Genomic DNA, 8,169 nt, shown 5'->3' with positions numbered 1-8,169 from the left:
AGGAAGGAAGGAAGGAAGGAAGGAAGGAAGGAGGAAGGAAGGAAGGATAACCATTAAAAGAAAACAGTTTCAGACATTAAACAAACAGGGAAATATATATATGCAAAAGTATTTGTTTATTTCCTTATAGCTTAAGTCTGACAGAACCTACAGAAAAAATGGCACACTGCCAACCTCTTTTGGTATTTAAAGGATGCTTTATTTAGTTTGGATTATCACCCAGATTTAGAGCTAATTGGCTTTAGAAAACTGTACAGCAAAACCTCTATCTACAGTTCCCCCTATAGTTCACAAAGTTCTACACACAAGTAAACACAGATTAAGACCTAATTTTAATCTTTTTAATCAGTTATATATAATTTATATATTTAATTATGTTTTTATCACACAGTTAAACTTTAATTTTGTGAATAACTTATCACATTAAGCTAAAACAGTAAGCTATAGCCAGTTATATTGTGCTTATATGAATTGCAGACATAAAGCTTCATTCAAGAGAAAGGCTTCTGAAGTAGCTGTGCAGGTCAGAGAGAGAAATTCAAACATACAGAGTGGGATAATGCTGACCTAACTGCACTAATTTTGTCATAGACACTTTAGTTGATATTTAGGGTATAACATGACAATCAGTTCTCCCTAACTGCAGGAAAGCAAAAAAGAACAACAACAACAAAAAATTGCCTCTGACTCGTGTGGTTGCAGCCTACTTTCCTTAGAAAAGGACACTATATGTAGCTGTGTGAAAGCATAAATCCAATCTATTAACTAATTAAATAAACCAGAGCTCAACAGAGCATGGGACTTTATAAGAGCCTTTGTTTTCTTGCGACAAAAAGGTCAAAATCTACCTTTTTTTTTTTTTTTCTTTAAGAGATGGTGGCTTCCTATGTTGCCCAGGCTGGACTCAAACTTCCACGCTCAAGGAATCCTCTCATCTGAGCCTCCCGAGTAGCTAGGAATATAGACACAAGCCACCATGCCTAGCTGGAAGTGAGACTTTATCTGCACTGCTGGAATAGTAAAAGCAAAGCAGGGGTCAGCTGCTTTCAGTAAATTCTAGCCCATAGGTCCCAGTCAAGTTCCAGGAAGCCCTCCAGAATGAAAAGATTTTGATATTAGTACCAGTGTTTAATTCATGTCATGGCCTGACTTAAGTATAGGTCGTTAAGTATAAGGCCAAGGCAGGGGCTTGAGTGGTTTGGAGTTCATGACTGTTCCACTTGGAATTTATCCTGGTGTATGAGTATGAATCTATCAATATTTTTTTCAGGTAGCTTCCCAGGTATCCCAACACTTTTACTGAAAAGATACTGTTTAATTCTTTATATCAATATAGAAACATAAAGTCAAATATATTTGTTTAGTAGAGTTGAAGAGAGCCTAGAAACACATTCAGCGACATGGAAATTTAGTATCAGATGAAGATGGCATTTCAAATCAGAGTTGAATGGATTTTTCACATTTGCTGAGGTATAACTGAAGTGTACTAAAATGCACATACTTAAAACATATAATTTGATACATTTTGACTCACAAAACCATCACCACTATCAATATGATGAATATATACATCACTCCCAAAAGTTTCCCTGTAGTCTTTTGTAGTCCTTTCTTTCTTCGTGGCCTTCTTCATCCACCCACCCCATCTCAGTAACCAATGATCTGCTTTCTGTCACCACAAATTAGTGAGCATTGTCTAGAAGTTTATATAAATTGATTAATAAAGATTTTATTCTTTAGCTTCTTTCATTCAGCATATTTTAAGATTTGCTCATGTAGCTGCATGTATCAATATTTCATATAGCTGAGTAATACTCCACTGCCTGAATATATCACAATGTACTTTTCCATTCCATGTTGTTCCAATGTCCATTGGATTACTTCCAGTTTTTGGTTACTCCAAGTAAAGCTGTTTGAACATGTACAATTATTTGAATAGACATAAAGCATGGCAATGTTAACTTCAATGAAGAATTCAAACCAAAATGTATTAACTACAATAAGAGAGAGCTTTATATTGCTGTCTACCAAAAAGATACAGGTCAAAAGCTTTTATATAAGTCTTTACAACAACTTTCCATTGTTGTAAAATATCCATCCTGAACAAAACCCCAGGCCCAGATAATTTCAAAGTTCTGCCAAACTTTAAAGAAATGATCATGTCCACAGCTTTCAAACAGCTCCAAAACATAGAGAAAAAATAGTAAGCTTCTAAATTAACTTTGTGAGGCTAGCACAGCCCTGATGCAAAAACCTGACAAAGTGGCAACCTCTCTCCCCCATTCAAAAAAAAAAAATCTATGCACCAAAACTTTCATAATAAAAGGTAGGAAGGATCCGTAGACCAATCTCCCTCATGAATACTAATGAAAATCTACGTAAAATATTAGTAAATTGAATAGGGCATAGGTTTTATTTCAGTAAAAACAAAAAGTGATATGCAGAAATCCACTGATGTCATTCATTAAAAGGTTAAGAGATTATTTTTTATTTTTTTTTTTATTATACTTTAAGTTCTAGGGTACATGTGCATAACGTGCAGGTTACATATGTATACATGTGCCATGTTGGTGTGCTGCACCCATGAACTCGTCAGCACCCATCAAATCATCATTTATATCAGGTATAACTCCCCAATGCAATCCCTCCCCCCTCCCCCCTCCCCATGATAGGCCCCAGTGTGTGATGTTCCCCTTCCCGAGTCCAAGTGAGCTCATTGTTCAGTTCCCACCTATGAGTGAGAACATGCGGTGTTTGGTTTTCTCTTCTTGTGATAGTTTGCTAAGAATGATGGTTTCCAGCTGCATCCATGTCCCTACAAAGGACGCAAACTCATCCTTTTTTATGGCTGCATAGTATTCCATGGTGTATATGTGCCACATTTTCTTAATCCAGTCTGTCACTGATGGACATTTGGGTTGATTCCAAGTCTTTGCTATTGTGAATAGTGCCGCAATAAACATACGTGTGCATGTGTCTTTGTAGTAGCATAATTTATAATCCTTTGGGTATATACCCAGTAGTGGGATGGCTGGGTCATATGGTACATCTAGTTCTAGATCCTTGAGGAATTGCCATACTCTTTTCCATAATGGTTGAACTAGTTTACAATCCCACCAACAGTGTAAAAGTGTTCCTATTTCTCCACATCCTCTCCAAAAAATATGGAACGCTTCACGAATTTGCGTGTCATCCTTGCGCAGGGGCCATGCTAATCTTCTCTGTATCGTTCCAATTTTAGTATATGTGCTGCCGAAGCGAGCACAAGAGATTATTTTTTAAAGGATTTTTTTCCAAAACCATCTTTCATCCCTGATTTAAATAAATAAACCTCTTTGTGAACTAAGAACAAAAGGATATCTCTTCAAACTCATGATAAATAGGTTAGCTGAGACTTTGTTTCTTTGTATTGTTCAAAGACTTTTACAATGATTATTACCACAGAATAAATTCATTTCCACGGTAAACTTTAAAAGAAAGAAAATTATGGTAGGCAGAATTTGAAGGTACATTGACAGCTGGTGAAGGTGCCACTGGGATATTCAAAATGGAAATGAAAGAATTAGCATATCATCATACTAAAATTGTTCATAATTAACATAAAGCAATTCATGTACAAAAGTTCATCAATCTTCACACGATATTTCTATTAAGGACAAATAAATTCCAAGTACTGATCAGAAAAATAGTGAAACTGAGACAGAAAATGAAATTCCATCAGTGTATCTTCTATTTCTTCCCAAAATCTAATAATACAGTCCTGCTCTTCTACCTCACTTGTGCCAAATTTTTCCTGAACTATATAACAATGGACTATTACCAAAGTTTGTGGCTAGGGTTCTGCCATCAACAGTTCTCTACTGGATCTCCACTAGATGGTAGGAAGTAAGGGAGCATTACAGACTAACAAGGAAGGAGCCAGTAGTCAGGGTTTTGTTTTGCTTTTTACAGGAAAGCTATATTGTTGGATCTTTAGCCATAGGCCATGTACTACCCAGCCTTAGAAATTATTTAAGGGGAGAAATTACTAGTTTAATAACCCAGTAAACCCATCTATAAATATTCACTTTTTAAATTCCTTCCTACTAAGTTCATCTGGAAGAAACTCACTTTTTTTTCTTTTTAATCTGTGATATTATCCAAATTCTTGCAGTTATTTGAAAGTGCTCAAATTTATGGCAATAATTTAGAATCGTTTCCATTAAAAAATGAAGTTTTACAGATCCATCTGACATTTGGAGAATGGCAAAATGCAGCACACTTAATATTTATATTTTCTAGACCAAAATTTTAAGTTATAAAGTAAACCAACGATTAAAAAATGGTAGTATGCATTAACACTATGGAATACTGAAATAATCTAGGTAGGATTTTCAAAAAATTACTAATGTACTAAAATTTACTCACTCTGACCAATGGTGACAAATTATGGTTTACCCAAAGAACAGAATCTCATGCAGCCATTAAAAAATCATGTTATAGGTGAACACTTGATTCTGTAATTAGTTACTAAAGAATACTTAGTATGTTCAGGATCTATTACGTTAAAAAAATAATAAAATAGTTAGGTTTCAAATATATATACCACTGATCTATTCATATTACATGCATGTATGGATATTTCTATCAACAAAAACAATAGCAAGGGTCACCAAAATGTTAACAATCTCTGAGAGATAAGATTATAGCTATTTTCTTTTGGAGGATTTATTTTCTATCTTTTCCCATCATAAACATGGATTTTTTTCACTCATGACAAAATATTACTGAAGATTTCTATAATTTCTTTTTTGAGACAGGGTCTCTCACCTTTGCCCATGCTAGAGTTCAGTGGCACAGTTGTAGCTCACTGCAATCTCAAACTTCTGAGCTCAAGCGATTCTCCCACCTCAGCCTCTCAATAGCTAGGAGTAGAGGTGTGCACCACTGTGGCTGGCCTTTTTTTGTTTTGTTTTGTTTTTCATTACCCAGGCTGGTCTTGAACTCCTGGGCTCAAGCAATCCTCCCACCTCGGCCTCCCAAATTGCTGGGATTACAGGCGTGAGCTGGGATTATGTGCCTGGCCAATATTTCTATAATTCTATTTTGTAAAAAAAGAATTGACTCTCCCTTGATCAGACTCGAACCTTAAAGTGTGACATGTTAATTTTGCCTGACAGGCATTATCTGTTTGTTTCTCCAAAGTTTTCCTTCCCCCATCGCCTGCTGCCCAATGATCAAGTGCTGTACTGTACTTCAGTGCAACCCACATTCTCTCTGGCCACTTCCAACTATCGTTGCTATACCATTTCTCATCAGCCCAGCTACAATCCTATGATCTGATGATGTCAATAAACTATTATCTCTTCTACCCACCTCCTTCAAGTTCCTTATGAGCTTGTTAGATTCCAAAGCAATACCTCAGAAAATACATACAATTCAGAAGACTTAAGAAATCAATACTTTGTTTTAAGCCATAACAGTAAAATGTATTCCCAATAATACTACTGTACCCATACAATAGAATATTACTTGCCAATAAAAAAGAAATACTAATATGTGCTACATGGATGAACCTTGAAAATATGCTAAGTAAAAGAAGCCAGTGAGGAAGTTCCAAGATGACCGAATAGGAACACCTCCGGTCTACAGCTCCCAGCGTGAGCGACACAGAAGACAGGTGATTTCAGCATTTCCAACTGAGGTACCAGGTTCCTCTCACTAGGTCTTGTTGGACAGTAGGTGCAGGACAGTGGGTGCAGCCCACGGACCATGAGCTGAAGTAGGGTGAGACATCGTCTCACCCAGTAAGCGCAAGGGTTTGGGGAATTCCCTTTCCTAGCCAAGGGAAGCCATGGCAGATGGCAACTGGAAAATCGGGTCACTCCCACCCTAATATGGTGCTTTTCCAACAGTCTTAGCAAACAGCACACCAGGAGATTACATCCTGCACCTGGCTCGGAGGGTCCCACACCTATGGAGCCTTGCTCACTGCTAGCACAGCAGTCTGAGATCAAACTGCAAGGTGGCAGCGAGGCTGGGGGAGGGGCACCCACCACTGCTGAGGCTTGAGTAGGTAAACAAAGCGACCTGGAAGCTCAAACTGAGTGGAGCCCACTGCAGCTCAAGGAGGCCTGCCTGCCTCTGTAGACTCCACCTCTGGGGGCAAGGCATAGCTGAACAAAAAGCAGCAGAAACTTCTGCAGACTTAAATGTCCCTGTCGGACAGCTCTGAAGACAGTAGTGGTTCTCCCAGCACAGAGTTTGAGATCTGAGAATGGACAGACTGCCTCCTCAAATGGGTCCCTGATCCCTGAGTAGCCTAACTGGGAAGCACCTCCCAGTAGAGGCTGACTAACACCTCATACAGCTGGGTGCCCCTCTGAGATGAAGCTTGCAGAGGAACAATCAGACAGCAATATTTGCCGTTCTGCAATACATGAGGTTCTGGAGCCTCTGCTGGTGATACCCAGGCAAACAGGGTCTGGAGGAGACCTCCAGCAAACTCCAACAGAACTACAGCAGAGGGTTCTGACTGTTAGAAGAAAAACTAACAAATAGAAAGGACATCCACACCAAAACCCCATCTGTATGTCACCATCACCAAAGACCAAAGGTAGATAAAACCACAAAGATGGGGAGAAACCAGAGGAGAAAAGCTGAAAATTCTGAAAATCAGAGCACCTTCTTCTCCTCCAAATGATCACAGCTCCTCGCCAGCATCGGAACAAAGTTGGACAGAGAATGACTTTGACGAGTTGAGAGAAGAAGGCTTCAGACGATCGGTAATAACAAACTTCCTCAAGTTAAAGGAGGATGTTCAAACCCATCGCAAAGAAGCTAAAAACCTTGAAAAGAGAATGGACAAATGGCTAACTAGAATAAACAGCATAGAGAAGAGCTTAAATGATCTGATGGAGCTGAAAACCACGGCACGAGAGCTACATGATGCACGCACAAGCTTCAGTAGCCAATTCAATCAACTGGAAGAAAGGGTGTCAGGTATTGAAGATCAAATGAATGAAATGAAGCGAGAAGAGAAATTTAGAGAAAAAAGAGTAAAAAGAAATGAACAAAGCCTCCAAGAAATATAGGACTATGTGAAAAGACCAAATCTACATCTGACTGGCATACCTGAAAGTGATGGGGAGAATGGAACCAAGTTGGAAAACACTCTGCAGGATATTATCCAGGAGAACTTCTCCAACCTAGCAAGGCAGGCAGACATTCAAATTCAGGAAATACAGATAATGCCACAAAGATACTCCTCGAGAACAGCAACTCCAAGACATATAACTGTAAGATTCACTGAAGTTCAAATGAAGGAAAAAATGTTAAGGGCAGCCAGAGAGAAAAGTCGAGTTACCCACAAAGGGAAGCCCATCAGACTAACAGCGGATCTCTTGGCAGAAACTCTACAAGCCAGAAAAGAGTGGGCCAACATTCAACATTCTTAAAGAAAAGAATTTTCACCCCAGAATTTCATATCCAGCCAAACGAAGCTTCATAAGTGAAGGAGAAATAAAATCCTTTGCAGACAAGCCAATGCTGAGAGATTCTGTCACCACCAGGCCTGCCTTACAAGAGTTCCTGAAGGAATCAGTAAACATGGGAAGGAACAACCGGTACCAGCCACTGCAAAAACATGCCAAATTGTAAAAACCATCAATGCTAGGAAGAAACTACATCAACTAATGAGCAAAATAACCAGCTAACCTCATAATGACAGGATCAAATTCACATATAACAACATTAACCTTAAATGTAAATGGGCTAAATGCTCCAATTAACAGACAGACTGGCAAATTGGATAAAGAGTCAAGACCCATCAGTGTGCTGTATTCAGGAGACCCATCTCATGTGCAGAGACGTACATACACTCAAAATAAAGGGATGGAGGAAGATCTACCAAGCAAATAGAAAACAAAAAAAAGCAAGGGTTGCAATCCTAGTCTATGATAAAACAGACTTTAAACCAACAAAGATGAGAAGAGACAAAGAAGGCCATTATATAATGGTAAAGGGATCAATTCAACAAGGATAGTTAGATAGAGCTAACTATCCTAAATATATATGCACCCAATATAGGAGCACCCAGATTCATAAAGCAAGTCCTTTGAGACCTACAAAGAGACTTAGACTCCCACACAATAAAAATGGGAGACTTTAACACCCCACTGTCAACAGTAG

The 8,169-nt window shown here is 38.5% G+C and overlaps 1 non-coding gene across 1 annotated transcript; it reads right to left on the bottom strand.

Annotated features, from left to right (window-relative positions):
• Positions 1-3,158: 3,158 nt before the first annotated feature.
• Positions 3,159-3,265, bottom strand: LOC111552500. The gene has a single exon (XR_002734653.1). It is a non-coding gene; the product is annotated as a U6 spliceosomal RNA (small nuclear RNA).
• Positions 3,266-8,169: the final 4,904 nt, after the last annotated feature.

Source organism: Piliocolobus tephrosceles, chromosome 8 (genome assembly GCF_002776525.5).
Source record: "Piliocolobus tephrosceles isolate RC106 chromosome 8, ASM277652v3, whole genome shotgun sequence".
In the NCBI taxonomy this organism is placed as follows: domain Eukaryota; kingdom Metazoa; phylum Chordata; class Mammalia; order Primates; family Cercopithecidae; genus Piliocolobus; species Piliocolobus tephrosceles.
This window is presented reverse-complemented; position numbering and strand designations above follow the sequence as displayed.